This window comes from Bos indicus, chromosome 14 (genome assembly GCF_029378745.1).
Source record: "Bos indicus isolate NIAB-ARS_2022 breed Sahiwal x Tharparkar chromosome 14, NIAB-ARS_B.indTharparkar_mat_pri_1.0, whole genome shotgun sequence".
Classification (NCBI taxonomy): Eukaryota; Metazoa; Chordata; class Mammalia; order Artiodactyla; family Bovidae; genus Bos; species Bos indicus.
In genome coordinates this window covers 54,895,734-54,917,378 of record NC_091773.1, presented here as the reverse complement: position 1 = coordinate 54,917,378, position 21,645 = coordinate 54,895,734, and the positions used below count along the sequence as shown (strand labels likewise).

Genomic DNA, 21,645 nt, shown 5'->3' with positions numbered 1-21,645 from the left:
GCATTGAATATTATTTAACATATTTAAGTATTAATCTATTTAAATATATTTATACTACAAATACTTTCACTAAGTAGAATCTAGGTTGAAGTCTCCAAAAAAATATCCACAACCTTTTGATTATAAATTTACATTATAAAAATGGTAACATTTCTTATCTCAGTATTTAAATTAATTTTAACTAATTTAATTAAATTTAATTTTGATATGGAATTTAAAATTCTTTATTGCAGTTATGGAGATTACATTGTATTTTATTTCACTCAGGCATGTATTTTAAATAGTATAATGGAGTGTTCTGATACATTATAATCATTGAATTGGAAATGGATAATTGAGGAACTGACTTTTGAAATAGGCTTCATTTACTAACTGTTTTTTACTGAGCATCCTCTTGAACTAGGTATTGTTTGGTACTAAGAACCAAATGGTAAATTAATTTCAGCCTTTCTCTGAGAGAACTTTGTGGTCCAATGTGGAAGCAAGAATGATAGATGATTATAATGGATGTGCTACGGTAGGAGAAATACAGTCAAGAAAAATTCACAACCAGTTGGGTCCCAGAAACCCAAAGGAGGCCAGTTCCTCTGGGGAGGGGAGGCATCTAACTGAACTTTAGACAAAGTAGTATTTAAACTGAGGTCTGAAGGTATTGCCTCCTTCATACAAAGGACCTTACACATCCCCACTGTGTTGCTCTGGTGACTATTACTGTTACTGTCCTCGGTCTCTGTGTTGTCGTTCAGTCGCTCAGTCATGTCTGCCTCTTCGCGACCCTGTGGACTGCAGCACTCCGGGATTCCCTCTACTTCACCATTTCCCCCGGAGCTTCCTCAAACTCGTGTTCACTGAGTTGATGATGCCATCCAACCATCTTGTCCTCCGTCATCCCCTTCTCCTCCTGACTCTGTGAGTGAGTACTAATATATAGTTTTTGTCTTTTTCTCAGAAGACACAAATTGGTGTTGTGGGAAGAGTCCAGCCCTATGGAGAGCAGCCAGGTAGAAGCCCTGAAGGCCAGACTCCTCTACCAGGATGTGTGCAGGGCAGCTCAGTGTCTCGACCATTTCCTTCTAAAAGGAAATGCCCACGAAGAGCTTTTCAAGCCTCATGTCCTGGCCCTCAGGGATATGGTCCAGCAAGTCTGCATTAAACTCATGTTCCTGCACCCAGTGGAATATGGGAGGAAAGCAGAAGAGCTGCTCTGGAGGAAAACGTACTCTGACGTGGTTCTGCTGCTGCTGAAGCCCAACAGAAAAAACATGGACTCCTCTGAGGAACAGTGGGAAGGCCCCCTGTGGGCGCATCTAAAGGGTGGCCTCAGGTTCTATGAACACCTTTTCCTGTTCCTGCAGGAGCACTACCAGCTGGGCTTGTGGAGCTACATCGACTGGCCTCACAGTGCCATCCACTTCATCGGCTGCAAAAGAGCAGGTCCTGCATCAGAGGAAGAGGTGGACTGGGCACGGATGGCCTGCCACCGCTGCCTGCTGTACTTGGGAGACTTGTTCCGCTTTCAGAATGAGTTCCTGGCCCTGCACACCAAGGACCTGGCAGAGAGGTGTTATTACAGAGCCCTGTCAGTGGCACCACACATGGGCATGCCCTTCAACCAGCTGGGAACTCTCACGGGGAGCAAGTACTATGGTGTGGAAGCCACATACTTCTACCAGCGCTGCCTCCACTCGGAAGTGCCTTTTAAAGGGGCATCTTGGAACCTCAAACAACTCTACCATCATGCGGGAAAAAGATATAGCCGGCTGAAGAGGAACCAGGGGAAGAAGCTCTCTCCCAGCCAGAGGCGGTGTTGGGATAACAAAAGGTTACTGGTTAGTTTCCTCTACCTTCAGAGCCTCTTGCAGCCTCAGAGGAAATTCAGAGCCACCAGGCTCATGGCCTTGTGCCAGCTGGTTCTGGAAGACTTCCGTCTTTGTCTTTCCTATCGGCCCTGCCCATCCAACCAGAGCCAGGCCTCCAGAGAGAGAAAGCCCGCAAGAGGCTACCAGTTCCTCCCCGACCTCCTCATCTTCCACATGGTGGTCCTCTGCCTCATGAGCGTGCACAGCCTGAGGACAGCGGGCTCCAAGCAGCACAGGACAGCGGTCACCTTCACCTTGACCCTTTTCTCCCATTTAATTCAACACGTGACGACACGCCTCCAGGCTGAGCTCCAGAAAGGGAAGCTGACTCCAGAGGTGTACGTCCCCAGGGACAAGGAAGACCAACAGAAGATGGAGGCTGGGGAGGGGCAACAAGATGGTCTAGCCCCCTCCCCTGGGCCCCGCCACAGCAAATCTCAGAAAACCCACAGGTCATCTCACGTTTCCAGTGAGGGTGACAACCCAGAAGCCAGTTTTCATTCTTGCTGTGACTGGGATGAGACAGAAGAAGATGAAAACACATCCTTATGCTCACAAGTCAGCTCAGAACTCAGCAGTGAAACCACTTATTCAGACACAACTGATGATGAGGAAAGTGGCTCCCTGAATCCACAAGCAATGCAGGAGGGTGGAGCCAAATCCAAAGATAGAATTTCCCCTCCCAGGGATAAGCTGAAGACGTGTCAACTTCCCAGTCATCTCCTAGGTCTCTTAAAAACAACCAGTTCCGCTAGCCTATCAGCCCCGTCAAGCCACAAGCTTCCAGGCAAACATGGCTTTCACTTGGCTCCTGTCTTCAGCCACAGTTTCTTTACGCCTCCTAGTCCTGCCTCCAGCAAAGCATCTGTCACAGAGGATGACGTGAGCAGCTGTCTCGAGACAGAGCCTCCTGCTGGCTGCAACTTGGGGCAGAATGCCTCCATCAGCCAACCCTGCAGCAATCTCCAGACCATTCAGAAGAAACTGCAGGTCCTCTCTGCAGAGGGGCTGCTGCCCACGGTCAAGGTGATACTGGGCTGGCTCCGCGCCAACTGCAGTCTCCTCACCGCACATGGGTGGAGCCTGTTTAGCCTGTGGGACCACCTGTCCATGCTGCTGAACCTGCTGCCCTCTGTGCGAGACCTTCAGGAGCCAGGCCTGGGCCTGTCCTACCATCTCCGTGAGCTACTGCAGAGCTGCAAGGGCCCACACCTTCCCCAGTTCCTGAAGCTCCCAGAGGACATTGCCCTGGGCCAGCACTGGCTGAAGCAGGCTTCCCAGGAGAGGGTGGGCTTGGAGCAGGACCCACCTCCACTCAGCTCCCAAGATGAAGCTGCTGTACGCGTCTGTTTCCTCAGAAGCTTTGGCCACTTCGCCACGACACTCCCTGGACAGTTCATGAGGTATGACTCTCATTCAGGGGTCTTTGTGAGCACTGGGTTTGAAGGACCAGACAACCCATCTCAGCAGTTGCTAGAGAAAACTTCCAGGATCAGATTTTTCAAAGACATAGTACAACTGTGGCTTCAAAGTGAGGTGGTGCTGCTGGAGAAAACTCTCAGGCACATCCAGATTCGGTCAGCTTTGACCCTTTACCTGTTCCCTGACCCCCGGGCCCTCTGTGAGCACCTGCCAGTCATCCGGCAGCTTGCCATCAGCGGTCAGTTTCTCCTCATCGTACCCAGCATCGTGGTGGACATATTGTATATCCTGAGAAGGGAGGACAAGCGGGCTTCAGCAGCCATCACCTTCCTAGAGGGGGAGCTGAAGAGAGGGAACCAGTACCTTCTCTGCCAGTCCTGTGTGTCTGTGACGTTGGTGAGACCCAGGATGACCAGGCCAGACTCTGATGCTTGGGACCTCTATAACATGCTTGACATCTGCAGAGGTCTGCTGGACTCATCCTGGCTGGGGACCCCCGACCACAGGAGTATGATCACCATCCTCACGGGCATCTGTTTAGACAACCCTAGGAATCTCTCATACCCCCTGCAGCTGGTGCTGGGGACGGCAACTGAAGCTGGTGTGGAAGTCAAGAATGTCCTGCGCTTCTACAGGAAGTGGAAGATGGTCAGCTGATGTGGTCATATCTCCCTACTTCTCCCTCGGCACTTACACATCAAGCTCAGTCTGTTCACCTCTCTTGTTCGCACCTAATGTTAAAGGTAGCTGTTGTGTAAACTCATATCTGTACCTACTTACCTATGGGTAGAGTCTCAGTGGACCATCTCCCAGAGGCCTTCATGTTTCCTTCTTTGTTGTCTTGACTTGATATCACATTCTCTGTCTGAAAAATATCTCTAGATTAAACTAACTCAGTATTTGGTGTTTTTGTGGTAAAGCAGCAACTTAAGGAGGCATTTCTGCGTCCCTGCTCAGCTGGTGGAACTGTAATTTGTTTTGCTCTGTTTGTTTTTTTTTTTTGCTTTGCTCTGCTTTGTGACATGAAACTTTTTAATGCTATTTTATTGTAATGGATCATGCCTACTATGTAAGGTAGGCTTGGCCATCTGTGAAAGCTCAATAAATGGAAAGTTAAAATTCTGATTGGAGTGAAGAGTTTTATTGCAATTCCTGGTTACTTCTTCACTGTCTTTTATGCTCCATTCAGGTTTTTCCCTTTTGGCTAGGACTAGGTCAGTAGCCCAGAACACTGTGATAGGATTTCATTTGCTCCCTCTAATATGATAGCAATAGCCCCAAGGATCAGCTGATCTGGTTCCAGTTATCTTCCATTGGAAGATAACCTACTTCCCAGATTATCTGGGAGTAGGTACTATTTAGTGGTACAGTATTGGTAAAGTTTCTAATTTGGCTACTATGACATTGTCTCTTGCTTTTTCCCTGGCTCTCAGATTCTTTTGGGACCTCTTGTCAACATTGTACTGATGTATACTCTGGAGAGCAGCTCTTTTAGCAAACTCCATTAGCAGAGTTTGAATGTGGACCCTGTAAATACTGGCCACAAGTGCATATCTACCGATTTACTCAGATTGGCATGCATTACAAGTATTGACATTAATCTCCTCCCCTCCTCCCATCCCCAGAGTTCTTCCCTGGTAAACCATCACATTTCAAGGCCAAACTTAATCTTCTTTTAGGATCCTAAGTTCTTGAGGCATCTGAATCCTTCTCTGTCTGGATATGTTCCTCCCTAAGTCAACCTCAGGTCTAATTTATCCAGAAGCAGAAATTACCTTCTGAGCTTTTTCCTGACTCATGGGTTCTCATTTCTCAGTTGTCCTAAGCTAAGCCTTTGTGTTTCAGTTAAATTCTGTCACTTTCCCTTTTCCATGCTTTTTAAAGTATTTTATTGTATTTATTAAAGAAATTTCAACTCATGGAAGAAAATCTTAAGAGAAAAACCCAAAGGTTGTTATACCCTAATATTAGCATTTTGTTTTCAGTTTATTTATAACTTGTCATTCTTCCTCTGGATACATGTTTTTCTTAGTTATATTCTATAAACACCTTTTTATTTTTTAAAACCCTTTAGTGGTGGAAATCTTTATTGCTTTATTATTATTAAAATTTTAATTTTGTATTGAGATATAGCTGATTAACAAGCAGTGTAGTGGTAGTTTCAGGTGAGCAGCAAAGGGACTCAGCCGTACATGTACGTGTATCCATTCTCCCCCAAACTCCCCTCCCACCCAGGCTGCCACATAACACTGAGCAGAGTTCCATGAGCTCCACAGTAGATCCTTGTTGGTTATCTGTTTTAAACACAGCAGTGTGTACATAAAAATCTTTTTAACTTCCGTTTCTTCAAATTACAGGCACTTCTTATATTATTGCATTATCTTCATTGCCCCTTTAATAGCACCTTCCTGTTATTGTTTGCTTAAGCGTTAACCTTTTTTCTAATATTTTAGCATTAAATTATTAATAATTACATGTTAAAGCCTGAGTGCACGGGCACACACACAGAGGTCTCTGTATCTGCTAGGATTAGTTCCTTAGGATAGGTGAACAGAAATTGATTTACTGAGTTAAAAACTACATATGTATATAAGTTTACATTATATTTATGTGTTTATATGTATGTATATGTAAGTGCCTGTCATGTCTGACTCTTTGGGACCCTATGGCCCATCGCTTGCCAGGCTCCTCTGTCCATGGGATTCTCCAGGCAAGAATACTAGAGTGGGTTGCCATGCTCTCCTCCAGAGGATCTTTCCAACCCAGGGATCGAACCCAAGTCTCTTATGTCTCCTGCATTAGCACGTGATTTCTTTACCACTAGTGCCACCTGGGAAGCCATATATGCATATGTACATATGCATGTAAATATAACTTTTTACAACATAGGGACAAATGGCTTTCCACAGAGGAATTTATTTCCAGGAGAGGAATAAATATTTAACATGGTTTCATAGCCACATTTTCCACCAAATACATTATGATAATTTTCATAATAATCATTTTTTAAAGATGATTTTTAAAAGTGACCATGTTATGCATATTCCATAATTTGCATAATCATTGTCCTGTTTTCAGATATTTGTTTCTTCATTTTTTCCATTATAAATAATGTAAATAAATTTTTGTATGTGCTTTTGATTATTAGAGCAAATTCCTAGAAGTAGAATTGCTGAGGCAAAGGAACAGAACATCAGGGCCCTTAATGATTCTAAAAATGATACTAAATTGGCTTCCTAAAAGGCTATAAGAACACTTACTCCTCGGAGTATGAGTGTGCATATTTCATTGCATTCATTCAGATAATTTCAATTTTTTTCTTGCCAATTTGAAAAGTAAAATTCTCATTGTATTATTGACTGTAGAAGATTGAAATAAATAGCCAAGTGGCTGTATTACCAATTTTAAGCTTTTTTTTTTTTGCTTATCTCATTTCACTTTAAATCTTTTTCTTATTTCTTATTGATAATTTTTTTCTTATTTCATATTGTTATAATCTGCAACTAACCTACAATATATGAGAGCACAAATTTAATTCGACCCTAAATATAATTGTCTAAATCAGATAGCTGACTGCCCTTTTATTCGTTGCCTTGCTTGTTGTAACCTGCCAGATATTCTATTTGTGTGAGAGCTGATAATAATTGGTAGCTTGAGAGGAGTGAAAAAGTAACTCAAAGCATGCAATGGAGCAGAAAAGAATAAAAGAACAAGAATAAATTATTATTTTTTAAAATTTACCTTATAATTAGAAGAAAATCACTTTGCAGCATTGTGTTGGCTTCTGCCATACAAAAGTGTGAATCAGCCATAATTATACATATAATCCCCTCCCTCTTGATCCTCTCCCCTGCCACACACCTCCCCCCACACACCCCTAGGTCATCACAGCATGCCAGGCTGGGCTTCTCGTGCTATAGAGAAACTTTACCAGCTATCTATTTTACACATGATGGTGTATATATGTCAATGCTACTTTCTCTATTCCTCCCACTCTCTCCTTCCTCCACTGTGTCTACTGTTTACAATAGCCAGAACATGGAAGAAACCTAGATGTCCACTGAGATGAATAGATAAAGAAGTGGTCATATATACAAAAAATAAATTATTTTTTAAGGTGCAAACAGGTTTTTCTCATAGGACATATTTGATGTTTTCACATATGAAAATAAATAAGCATTTGTCACTATGGAAAATCCTTCCTTCAATAAGCTTGGATGGGAGGCTCCAAATTCTATTTGGGAGGTTCTAGTTTAAATGATATCAGGGTGAGGTGAGGGCAAGAAAAACTAGAGCAGTGCTGTTAACACAGTAGATATTGCATTGTATCTCACAGTGGGTTTTGGTTCTTTGAGGCCCAGAAGTCAGCCCCATTCTCATTCTGACTGTTAAAAATGAGTCATTTCAATATGTCTTGGCAGCCTCAGATGCTAATGCAGGAGACATTCTCAGGAAGAGGCAGTTGTATCAGCAGATACACCACCATAGTTCTGCTAATTTTTTATTTTTTACATATAGAAATCATTCTCCCTGAGAAAGCTTCCTGTTGGGTCCTGTGATATTTCCTTGCTTTCCCTTGTAGAAGTGTTGAAAGTACAGATGTTCAGCTGATTATCAGCAGACACCCCAGGTCTAGACTTAGGTAAAGACTGAGAAATGCCAGGCAGGGGGCTGCCTTGAAGATGTCACTGCTGTGAATTCATGACATATGTCACAGATGTCTCCTGCGTGGAGAACCTGCTGATTCTTGGTGTAAATAATCTTGCTGATTCTTTGGAAAAGCTAAGAGGCAAAGAAAGCATGTTATTGTTATTAAATGACTGGACTTCATTTGGCTTACTTAGAGAATAAGTACAAATGAAGTCAGTCCTTGCCAGTTAGAACCACCCAGGCAAAGCCCTTTAAAGAAACACTTAGATGACATTGTTCCTACTCATCTAAAGGGTTTCTCTAATAGCTCAGTGGTAAAGAAGCTGCCTGCCAGTGCAGGAGGTGAAGGTTTGATCCTTGGGTCATGAAGATCCCTGGAGAAGGAAATGACAATCCACTCCAGTATTCTTGCCTGGGAAATCCCATGGACAGAGGAGCCTGGTGGGCTATAGACCATGGGGTCGCAAAAGAGTCGGACACGACTTAGTGACCAAACAACAACTCATCCTAAAAGTTTTTGTCTTCTAAAAGTGCAGTCTTTTGTCTTAGACCTGTGGGATTGTGGACAAAATCCTATATAGTAGAAGACTTGATTTTCTTATAGTTTTTACTTCTCTTCATCACTGTACATCAGGATTGATATAAAATAATAGGAACAATATTTAACAGTATAGGGCCTAAATCTTTGTGTACAGAGACTCAGCTGAGGAAAAGAACTCTTGAAGTTTTATTATCACCCGAGATTCTGTTAAGGAGAGCCTTATTTGTTTGATGCATAAGAATTTATCACTGGGTGTGGCTATTCCTTTGGTGGGATAGGGACATTCTTAATTCTTCTGTCTGCTCTCTGATGGATGAGGATAAGAAGCTTGTGTGAGCTTCCTGATGGGAGGCACTGGCTGTGGGGAAAACTGGATCTTGCTCTGGTGGGCAGGGCCAAGCTCAGTTCAGTTCAGTTCAGTCACTCAGTTGTGTCCGACTCTTTGCGACCCCATGAATCATAGCATGCCAGGCTCCCTGTCTATCATAACTCCTGGAGTTCACTTAAACTCACGTCCATCAAGTTAGTGATGCCATCCAGCCATCTCATCCTCTGTCGTCCTCTTCTCCTCCTGCCCTCAATCCCTCCCAGAATCAGGGTCTTTTCCAATGAGTCAACTCTTCACATGAGGTGGCCAAAGTATTGGAGTTTCAACTTCAGCATCAGTCCTCCCAATGAACACCCAAGACTAATCTCCTTTACGATGGACTGGTTGGATCTCCTTGCAGTCCAAGGGACTCTCAAGAGTCTTCTCCAACACCACAGTTCAAAAGCATCAATTCTTCAGCACTCAGCTTTCTTCACAGTCCAACTCTCACATCCATACATGACCACTGGAAAAACCATAGCCTTGACGAGATGGACCTTTGTTGGCAAAGTAATATCTCTGCTTTTCAATATGCTATCTAGGTTGGTCATAACTTTCCTTCCAAGGAGTAAGTGTCTTTTAATTTCACGGCTTCAGTCACCATCTGCAGTCATTTTGGAGCCCCCCAAAATAAAGTCTGACACTGTTTCCACTGTTTCCCCATCTATTTCCCATGAAGTGATGGGACCAGATGCCAATATCTTCACTTTCTGAATGTTGAGTTTTAAGCCAACTTTTTCAGTCTCCTCTTTCACTTTCATCAAGAGGCTTTTTAGTTCCTCTTCACTTTCTGCCATAAGGGTGGTGTCACCTGCATATCTGAGGTTATTGATATTTCTCCTGGTAATCTTGATTCCAGCTTGTATTTCTTCCAGCCCAGCGCTTCTCATGATGTACTCTGCATAGAAGTTAAATAAACAGGGTGACAATATACAGCCTTGACGGACTCCTTTTCCTATTTGGAACCAGTCTGTTGTTCCATGTCCAGTTCTAACTGTTGCTTCCTGACCTGCATACAGGTTTCTGAAGAGTCAGGTCAGGTGGTCTGGTATTCCCATCTCTTTCAGAATTTTCCACAGTTTATTGTGATCCACACAGTCAAAGGCTTTGGCATAGTCAATAAAGCAGAAATAGATGTTTTTCTGGAACTCTCTTGCTTTTTCCATGATTCAGCAGATGTTGGCAATTTGATCTCTGGTTCCTCTGCCTTTTCTAAAACCAGCTTGAACATCTGGAAGTTCACACTTCATGTATTGCTGAAGCCTGGTGTGGAGAATTTTGAGCACTACTTTACTAGCATGTGAGATGAGTGCAATTGTGTGGTAGTTTGAACATTCTTTGGCATTGCCTTTCTTTAAAAAATGGCAAAAAAAAAAAAAGGTGGTACTAGATTATTGACATCTGAGACACTCTACAGTGAGGCAACAGATACAGATTTCTTATTGAGAATCACAGTTTTCTGCAAGATTATTGTAAAAATAAGAACGACCCTTGAACTAACAAGTCACAGCCAATCCCCCAGAGAAGGAAATGACAACCCACTCCAAAGTTCTTCCCTGGGAAATCCCATGGATAGAGGAGCCTGGTAGGCTACAGACCATGGGATCACAAAGAGTCAGTACACAACTGAACGACTGAACACACACACACACACACACATGTCACAGTATGTGACTCAGAGTTTGAATCCTGTTTCTGCCACTGGCTCTGGCTGCATGAATCTGAAAGAGTCTCCTTGGACCTTCCCAGTCCTGTGACTCGTGAGCTTCCTACCACTTCCTCTCCCTGTTTACATGAGAAGGAGAGAATGGGCTTGTGAATCCTCAGCTCAGTAAATCTTTAATTCAGTTGTCTGCTGATGGGTGGCACTGTGTCCCCTCCCTGTTAGTAGTTTGACCTGAGGTGACCCAGTCCTGGAGTCTACAGGCTCTATGGTAGGGCTACTGGTGACCTCCAAAAGGACATGCCTCCCAGGTCTGTTGCTGCCAGTGCTCCTGTCCCCACGGCAGGCCACTGCTGACCACGTCTCTGCAGGAGACCCTCAAGCAGTCATGGCAGGTCTGGCTCAGTCTCTTGTGGGTCACTACTCCTTTCCCCTGGGTCTTGGTGCACACAGGATTTTTGTGTGTGTGTGCCCTCCAAGAGTCTCTGTTTCCCCCAGTCCTTTGGGAGTTGAGGAATTAAATCCCTCTGTCCTTCAAAGTCCGATTCCCTGGGGATTCCCAATCCCTTTGCAGAGACCCAGGCTGGGAAGCCTGCTCTGGGGCCTAGAATCTTCGCAGCTTCTTTGGTACTGTTGTCCTCCAGTTAGTGGGTTGCGCACCTGGAGGATATGAGATTTGATTTTATCATGGCTTCTCCCCCTCCTACTTTCTCATTGAGGCTTCTCCTTTGTCCTTGAACACGGGGTATCTTTTTTGGGGGGAGGGGTTCCAGCATCCTCCTGTCGATGGTTGTTCAACAGCCCGTTGCAATTTTGGTGTTCTCACAGGAGAAGATGAGCACACGTCCTTCTACTCCGCCATCTTGATGGACCATTCTATGGATATGTGTGTGATAGTCACTCAGTTGTGTCCGACTCTTTGTGACCCCATGGGCTGTAGCCTGCCAGGCTCCACTGGCCATAGAATTCTCCAGACAAGAATACTGGAGTGGCCTTGCCAAGAGGAAGGAGATCTTCCCAACCCAGGGATTGAACCCGGGTCTCCTGCACTGCAGGCAGATGCTTTACTGTCTGAACTATAAGGGGAACCCATTCTATGGATTATCACTTTCTAATTTGCCTTTTACTCTGGAAAGTAGAGAAGAACTCAGTGTTTCAAGTTAGTAAGATATCTACCAAGTTAAGCAACTTTCCCAAAGGCCTGCAGCTACTAAGTGACTTACCTGAGATTCGATTCCAGATATATCTAGCTCAAATCTATCCCATGTAGATCTGGCTCACTTAAATGCACACTGACTATCCCAGTGAAGGTCAGTGACAACCTAAAGGGCAGCTTGTGGGACACAGAAACAACTTTCACTCTTCCCCCATCTGATTGTCCTGGTGATGTGCAAACTTCCAGAAGGAAAAGTTTATGGAGGGAGAAACAACCCTGACGGGGAGTTTCAACTCTGACTTGAGAAGATATTTCTCAAAAAGAAATTGCTTTATTTATTTATTTATTTTTTCTAGTAAGGTATAGTTTCAGGCTTCCCAGGTGGCTCAGTAGAAAAGAATCCACTTGCCAATGCAGGAGCCGTAGGTGTCCTGGGTTCAATGGTTTGGGAAGCTTCCCTGGAGTAAGAAATGGCAACCCACTCCAGTATTCTTGCCTGGGAACCCCCATGGACAGCAGAGCCTGGCAAGTTACAGGTCATGGGCTCACAGAGTTGGACACGTCGGAGCGACTGAGCATGCGCATAGTTTGGTTCCGCAATGTTGTGCCGATCTCTGTTTTAAACGAGAAGACACTGAGTTATTTCACTAGGCAAGTTCTACACTGAGCTATTTTACAAGTGAAGTTTTACATTTTGAGTGGAATAGGTTAGAAGGTAAGTTATGTTTTGACAATAACTAGAGCTAGATTTTTCTTTTCTATATATGAGTTATGGTGTGTACATTTCAGCCTCACTGTGAATGTGTGTTATATGTGCTTTTTAGGCAGCCAGAAACTATATTTATTCTAGCTGAATAATATATTTAGACTATAATAATTTCTCTTAAGAGCTTAAGACTCTTATTTCCATCTGCCTCCTCTACATATCCCCAGGAATTCTCCATTATATGATATTCCACGTCTAGAAGTGAAGCCTCTATTTGCACCTGAACTGTTTTATCCTTGTTTTTATTTTGATCAGTGGCATTTACCTAAGTTTCAAACAGTGGTTCTATTCTCTTCTAACTCCCCTTCCTCTCCTTCGACCAAAAGGTTTAATTGTAAATACATGAAGAATTGGGCTTTCCCGGTGGCTCAGCAGTAAAGAACCTGCCTGCAATGCAGGGCACATGGCTTCGATCCCTGGGTCAGGAAGATCCTCTGGAGAAGGAAATGGCAACCCACTCCAGTATTCTTGCCTGGAAAATCCCATGGACAGAGGAGCCTGGTAGGCTACAGTCCAGAGGGTCACAAAGAGTTGGACACGACTGATGTGACTGAGCACACATGCACATAAAGAGTAATATAGATGGAATTTGATAAATAGGAACTCACTTATGCAAGTAGGGACTGGGAAGTCTAAAATTTGTAGGACAGGCTGGCAGGCTGGAAACTCTTCGGCAAGACCTGGTACTGGCAGCCTCAAGGCAGAGTTTCTTTTTTCTCATGGAAATTCGTTTTTCTTTATGATCTTTCAATTGATTGATTAAAGCCCACCTCATTATCCTCATTGTGGATGAAATCAACTTCGCTTAAAGTCAACTGACTATAAGTGTTTGTGTGCTCATGAAGCTACTTCCTGAATAGTGATTTTACGGAGCCTGCATCTATGGAAGACAACTCATTCCACCATAAGTTCATTTTTGTATGATTTTGGAGGAGATTTTTTTTTCTTCTCTCTTCATGGTCTATGAGGAAAAGAAATTACATTCCCTATTCACTAATAGAGTTAGGATATATGTACATTCCTTTCTTGTTTGGGTTTGTTGAATCAATATTCAGTTCAGTTCAGTTCAGTTCAGTCACTCAGTCGTGTCCACTCTTTGCGACCCCATGAATTGCAGCACACCAGGCCTCCCTGTCCATCACCAACTCCTGCAGTTCACTCAGACTCACGTCCATTGAGTCAGTGATGCCATCCAGCCATCTCATCCTCTGTCGTCCCCTTCTCCTCCTGCCCCCAATCCCTCCCAGCATCAGAATATTTTCCAATGAGTCAACTCTTCGCATGAGGTGGCAAAAGTACTGGAGTTTCAGCTTTAACATCATTCCTTCCAAAGAAATCCCAGGGCTGATCTCCTTCAGAATGGACTGGTTGGATCTCCTTGCAGTCCAAGGGACTCTCAAGAGTCTTCTCCAACACCACAGTTCAAAAGCATCAATTCTTTGGCGCTCAGCTTTCTTCATAGTCCAACTCTCACATCCATATATGACCACTGGAAAAACCATAGCCTTGACTAAGACGGACCTTTGTTGGCAAAGTAATGTCTGCTTTTCAATATGCTATCTAGGTAGGCATAACTTTCCTTCCAAGGAGTAAGTGTCTTTTAATTTCATGGCTGCAGTCACCATCTGCAGTCATTTTGGAGCCCCCCAAAAATAAAGTCTGACACTGTTTCCACTGTTTCCCCATCTATTTCCCATGAAGTGATGGGACCAGATGCCACGATCTTCGTTTTCTGAATGTTGAGCTTTAAGCCAACTTTTTCACTCTCCTCTTTCACTTTCATCAAGAGGCTTTTTAGTTCCTCTTCACTTTCTGCCATAAGGGTGGTGTCATCTGCATATCTGGGGTTATTGATATTTCTCCTGGCAATCTTGATTCCAGCTTGTGTTTCTTCCAGCCCCTCATTTCTCATGATGTACTCTGCATAGAAGTTAAATAAGCAGGGTGACAATATACAGCCTTGACGGACTCCTTTTCCTATTAGGAACCAGTCTGTTGTTCCATGTCCCATTCTAGCTGTGTTGCTTCCTGACCTGCATACAAATTTCTCAAGAGGCAGGTCAGGTGGAGGTGATGGAATTCCAATTGAGCTATTTCAAATCCTGGAAGATGATGTTGTGAAAGTGCTGCACTCAATATGCCAGCAAATTTGGAAAACTCAGCAGTGGCCACAGGACTGGAAAAGGTCAGTTTTCATTCCAATCCCAAAGAAAGGCAATGCCAAAGAATGCTCAAACTACTGCACAATTGCACTCATCTCACATGCTAGTAAAGTAATGCTCAAAATTCTCCAAGCTAGGCTTCAACAATACGTGAACCGTGAACTTCCAGATGTTCAAGCTGGTTTTAGAAAAGGCAGAGGAACCAGAGACCAAATTGCCAATATCCGCTGGATCATGGAAAAAGCAAGAAGTTCCAGAAAAACATCTATTTCTGCTTTATTGACTATGCCAAAAAGCCTTTGACTGTGGATCACAATAAACTGTGGAATCAATATTAAGGGACATTAAATCCAGATGATTTCCTGTTTGGTATTGTATTCCATGGCCATTTATCATTTTTTTCTCCTCATCACTGTGTATCTGAGGTTGAAGGATTAGGCAATAGGAATTGAGTTTTATTAAAGTGCAGATGAAATATTTCAGATAAAATATGTGCTTTAAAACACTTAGTGAGCTTGTATCTAACATATGTCATGCAAAATGAACAGAAGATATGGTATCTATTCTCACATAGCTTGCAGGGTACTAGCGTATTGAAATATTCTAATATGAGAACAATAATAACCTTATTAAGAAATGAAAAAAATACATTGCCTTACTTTTATAGATAGATATATTAAAATAGCAAATTTCATAAAACAAATTGATAGTCATGACATTTGAGGTCTCTTCACACAGGAAAAAATGTTAATGCTAATCTATTATAGATTTAAAGGAAATTAATTAATTATGTTCATGGGGTTCTCAAGGCAAGAATAATGAAGTGGTTTGCCATTCCCTTCTCCTGTGGACCACATTCTGTCAGACCTCTCCACCATGACTTGTCTGTCATGCCCCACATGGCATGGCTCAGTTTCATTGAGTTAGACAAGGCTGTGGTCCATGTGATAAGATTGGCCTGTTGTCTGTGATTGTGGTTTCAGTCTGTCTGCCCTCTGATGCCCTCTCTCAGTGCCTACTGCCTTACTTGGGTTTCTCTTACCTTGGGCGTGGGGTATCTCTTCACAGCTGCTCCAGCAAAGCGCAGCCGCTGCTCCTTACCTCAGACGTGGGGTGGCTCCTCTCGGCCTTATGTAGCATGCTACTGCTAAGTCACTTCCGTCGTGTCCGACTCTGTGCGACCCCCGTCCCTGGGATTCTCCAGGCAAGAACACTGGAGTGGGTTGCCATTTCCTTCTCCAATGCATGAAAGTGAGAAGTGAAAGTGAAGTCGCTTAGTTGTGTCCGACTCTTAGCGACCCCATGGACTGCAGCCCACCAGGCTCCTCTGTCCATGGGATTTTCCAGGCAAGAGTACTGGAATGGGATGCCATTGCCTTCTCTGAAACCGTTAACTCTGTGCTTGAAGCATGCCTTCCTCCAAAGCCATTAACTCTCTGCTGGGGCCACGGCACCAGGAGCGGGTGCACCGTGGCTCCTCCTCACCTCCCATGAAATTAAAAGACATTTACTCCTTGGAAGGAAAGTTATGACCAACCTAGATAGCATATTCAAAAGCAGAGACATTACTCTGTCAACAAAGGTCCGTCTAGTCAAGGCTATGGTTTTTCCAGTGGTCATGTATGGAAGTGAGAGTTGGACTATAAAGAAAGCTGAGCACCAAAGAATTGATGCTTTTGAACTGTGGTGTTGGAAAAGACTCTTGAGAGTCCCTTGGACTGCAAGGAGATCCAACTAGTCCATCCTAAAAGAGATCAGTCTTGAGTGTTCATTGGAAGGACTGATGTTGAAGCTGAAACTCCAGTACTTTGGCCACCTAATGCGAAGAGCTGACTCATTGGAAAAGACCCTGATGCTGGGAAAGATTGAGGGCAGGAGGAGAAGGGGACGACAGAAGATAAGATGGTTTGATGGCATCACCGACTCAATGGACATGGGTTTGGGTGGACTCTGGGAGTTGGTGATGGACAGGGAGGCCTGGCGTGCTGCGGTTCATGGGGTCACAAAGAGTCGGGCACAACTGAGTGACTGAACTGAACTGAATTAATTATGATTCTCAAAATAAGTCATATCTACAGAAAAAAATTGATCCTACTAAAAATTCTGGTCCTTTGTGGCAAGCTTTCTAAGGAATATTTTGTTGTTATTGTTACCTGATCTTTTAAATCAAACCTATGCTTTTATCATTCTCGAAGAAAATCTGAGATCACATTAATACAACTGGGCATTCCTGAAGTTATTATGCAACCAAAACAAATTTTTATGTACCAGGTAGAATTGCTTGTCTTTTTCAAATAGTGACTATCTTAAATGACTATTTCAAATGCATTGTTTACAACACTCTGTTGGATTTTTTTGAATAGTGTTGGAGAACACTAGCAGTTCATCTCAAGGATATCTGTCTTGATTTTTCTGCACAAGTGTTAGTACTTCTTGGTTTCTCAGGAAATGTCAACACAACTTTTTCCTACTGAAAGGCTGTGCCCAATGTAAGTATTTTATTCTTTCCCTAATTAAGTTACTATAATGTAGTTCTGAAGAGCATGGGGTTTGAGCCAGAGATTCTTGCCTCAATCACTTCTGAGAGCCAGATAATGGGTGAGCTTCTGATTTTTCTGAATTGATTTCCTCACAGAGCTGGCATGCAGATCAAATGAGCCAATATGTGTAAAGTACTTTGCAGGATGCCAGGCACATAGTGGCATAAATATAGCTAAGAGTTATGACTCTTGAATTATAACTAGCTAGAAAATCTGAATGGTTTGTTCTCTATCAAAACCGAATGGAGATGATCCTAGGCAGAATATTTTTAAGTTAATGTTTCTATAGTCCCAGTTTTATTAAAAGGCAAAAGACAAACAAAAAGCCTTTAACTTGTAAAATGAAATAACCCAGAACTGGATGTCAAAACAAAAAATGGTGATCATTGAATAATTATTGAATGTTAGAGCTGCAAGGATCCATACAAATAATCTAGGGCAATCTCCTCTCCTTAAAAATAAGGCATTTGAGACCTAGAGCAACTTATCCATGGTTATAGTATAGCTTAGAGAGCAGTAAGGTAGAAAGCCCCTTTTTGACTCATTCTTGGAAAGAAACATGACACAACTTTTTGCCTTCTAAGCCTCTTTATTTAAATTATATTTTTAATTGGAGGATAATTGTTTTATACTATTGTGTTGGTTTCTGCCATACATGAATCAGCCATAGGAATACATACGTCCCCTCCTTCTTGAAACTTTCTCCCACTTCCCACCCCATCCCACCCCTGTAGGTTGTCAGAGTACAGGGTTTGGGCTCCCTACATCATATAGCAAATTCCCACTGGCTATCTGTTTTACAGAAGGTAATGTATGTGTTTCAGTGTCATTCTCTCAGTTTGTCCCTCCCTCTCCTTCCCGCACTGTGTCCACGAGTCTCTTCTCTGTGTCTGCATCTGCATTGCTGCCCTGCAAACAGGTTCATCAGTACCAGCTTTCTAGATTCCATATATATGCATTAATGTATAATACTTGTTTTTCTCTTTCTGACTTACTTTGCTCTGTATAATAGGCTCTAGGTTCATCCACCTCATTATACGTGACTCAGAGGCATTCCTCTTTATGGCTGAGTAATATTCCATCATGTACATGTGCCCCAATTTCTTTATCCATTTGTCTGTCAATGGACATCTACCTTGCTTCCATGTCCTAGCTATTGTAAATAGTGCTGCAATGAACATTGGGGGTACATGTATCTTTTTCAATTACGGTTTCCTCATCTCCTTAGCTTTTTAGTGAAGCAGATTTATCTATTTAATAGAGGAAACTATATTTTTCAAATGAGTTAAAAATTCTATCTATACAACATTTAAATTATTAAAGACACATAAGAGTGAATAAAATATGTTACAGAGCAGCTCCCCACTGCTAATTTATTCTGATTATTTTCTCATAAAGTGGAAGTATTTCAGATTGTATTAGTTTATTTGTAACTAGCTGACTGATTAATTTATATGGTGCCCGATTTCGGCACTCCCACACTTTTCTCTCTGAGGGCTTGGTATCAGGAAGGAAAGCTGGCATTAAAGTCAGAACAACAGGAAGTCAGGAGTCAGATGAGCAACCTCTTGTCCTCTCTAGCTTGGCTTGAGCTATTGGTATAATCACTAGTCTACTCTTAACACTAAATTTTGGGATCACTGCCTTAAAAAATAGAAACATTCAGAATGAGACTCCAGTTCTGAAATCCTGCCCCCAATCAGATGATTCTTGTATTTGGCTGACTTGAAATTCTGGGAGTAGCAGACAGATCGGGTAAGCACATGGTTAGTATAATTTCTCTTGTTTGTGTGGGATCATGAGTGTTGTCTCCATTACGAAGGCTGTCCACTGATGACTTACACCTTGCACATGATGCTTATTCTATGGGTTTACCCCTGATTTTATTTCATCTTCTGGATGTAGAATACTTATTTGCCAAATGAGATTGAGGTGGCTGCTTATTGCATGTGATCTTTTCATTTTGAGTCTCTTAGGCAAGTTTAAGCAAGCAGCAAATGCTAAAATGAGTTTCCCCAAAGTTTATAATGGTTTATAGCATCTGTCCAACTTGGTGGAGCAATATTTTCATGCTAGCTGGGCAGATTTTGTGGAGTCTTCTTAGAGTTTTCAGTTTGATTTCTCTGTCGTCATTTGGTTTAGCCATTTCTATTTATTATGCTTTAAAAGAAGAAGAGACATGATTTCAACAGTAAAAACTTAGTGCAGTATTCTGGAAGAGCCTCGGAAAATCATATAAGTGTCAAAATGTTGAGTTGCAAACAGGGCATCGCAAACCTAAGAGTAGTATCCTTATTTGAAGTAGGGATAAAATGGAGATTTAGCTATTTGAATTTAGGAAATGAAGCTTAGAAATCAATGAGAGAATCACTCACTTTAACTATGAGAGTAACAAATGTCAAATTTTTGAGAGAAGGATGCCATTAGGAATTTTTACAATGTCTATCCCAGTAGGAAACAGCTTCTTTGCATCTTCATGAAGTGCCTCCAACCTCTCTGTGGGCTCCCCTCATGTTTTGGGCTCCAAAATCACTGCAGATGGTGACTGCAGCCATGAAATTAAAAGATGCTTACTCCTTGGAAGGAAAGTTGTGGCCAACCTAGATAGCGTATTCAGAAGCAGAGACATTATTTTGCCAAGAAAGGTCTGTCTAGTCAAGGCTATGGTTTTTCCAGTGGTCATGTATGGATGTGAAAGTTGGACTGTGAAGAAAGCTGAACGCTGAAGAATTGATGCTTTTGAACTGTGATGTTGGAGAAGACTCCTGAGAGTACCTTGGACTGCAAGGAGATCCAACCAGTCCATTCTAAAGGAGATCAGTCCTGGGTGTTCTTTGGAAGGACTGATGCTAAAGCTGAAACTCCAATACTTTGGTCACCTCATGTGAAGAGCTGACTCATTGGAAAAGACTCTGATGCTGGGAGGGGTTGGGGGCAGGAGGAGAAGGGGACGACAGAGAATGAGATGGTTGGATGGCATCACTGACTCGATGGACATGAGTTTGAGTGAACTCCGGGAGTTGGTGATGGACAGGGAGGCCTGGCGTGCTATGATTCACGGGGTGGCAAAGAGTCAGACATGATTGAGCAACTGAACTGAACTGAACTGAACATGTAGCAGGAACTCTGGGTCTGAAATGAGATCAGATTTTTAAGTTACCACTAAGTGAACATCATTTAGCATTTTCATTCCTCTAAACGAGCTCATCAAATAATTGCCTTCTAATGGCAGGCAAGCAGGATGACAAGCAGGATGAGGCATCAAGAAGCTAATGAAAATTTAAAGTGGTCTCCATTTTCCATTGGCTTGGGAGAAGTTTATCAGAGCAATGACACACCCCACAGAAAATGATATGCCTCCTAGAATGATTGAAGCAAAGACATACAGAACCAGGATAAGTCATCTGGTTTCCCAAAGCATAGCAGTGGGTAAAACTTTGCAAAAAAAAAAAAAAAAAAAAAAGTTGATTAAGACTCTTATATTTGAATAAAACTGCCCTTGTCTATAAGTAGGCATCTGATATAAAGATGAAATATCACTAATGCCATCTGCTTTTAGGTATCCAGGTAGTTCTGGATCTGTCCCAGGGGATTTTCATTTGCTCTAACTTCTACTCCTAAAAAATACTTAAGCTGTATACTAATGATGGAGGATACTTTCTTTAGTTTGGGTTTACCCCAAATCAGACCTCGAGACAGTAAGATAACTGCACATATGTTATTTGGGAAGCGATCCTGTAACTTAAACTGGAGTCTGTCTGTTCACCTCTCAGAAGTCAATAAGGAGGCAAGGTTGGTGGAAGTTTCCTTTATTTCAGATGTTGGCAATGGTGGGGGAAGTCTTTGGAACTCCTATCCAAAGACTGATTCCCCCAACCCCACTCTGACACTGACAATCAGTGGGCAAGAGCTTTTATAGGCTGAGGGATGGGGCTACAGGCAGAAACCGCACAGTCAGCTCTGGCAGTCATCTTCAAATTGGTCATCGTGCTCTGATCAGTGTTATCTTGGTTGTTTTAGGTACAGTTAATCTTCAGTTCCAGAGTAATGCTGTTTCCATTTCTTTGAGGCCAGTTCTTGGAACTGTGGCAGCTTATGTCATGGCTACGGTTTGGTCATCATGTAGTTAACTTCTCCACCTGGTGGAGGCTTCAGTATCTAGAAGACAGCTCACAGGACGTGGCTCAGACTTTCCAGGTGGCACCAGTAGGAAAGAAATGACCTGACAGTGCAGGAGACTAAGAGACGTGGTTTGATCCCTGGGTCGGGAAGATCCTCTGGAGGAGAGCATGGCAACCCACTCCAGTATTCTTGACTAGAGAATTCCATGGACAGAGGAGCCTGGCAGGCTATGGTCCACACAGAGTTGGACATGACTGAAGCGATTTAGCACACACAGGTACACATTATCCATAGCCCTTGTAGAGGACTATGGACTACTCAAAGGTCCTTGACTTTGCTTATGACTAAACTTATTATTATTTGGTCTCCTTTGACTGTTTTCTTTTGTTTCCACATT

General features: G+C 42.8%; 1 pseudogene; it reads left to right on the top strand.

The window, feature by feature from the left end:
• The first annotated feature begins 986 nt into the window (after positions 1 to 986).
• On the top strand, positions 987 to 3,938 carry LOC109568240 (nonsense-mediated mRNA decay factor SMG5 pseudogene; annotated as a pseudogene).
• Positions 3,939 to 21,645: the final 17,707 nt, after the last annotated feature.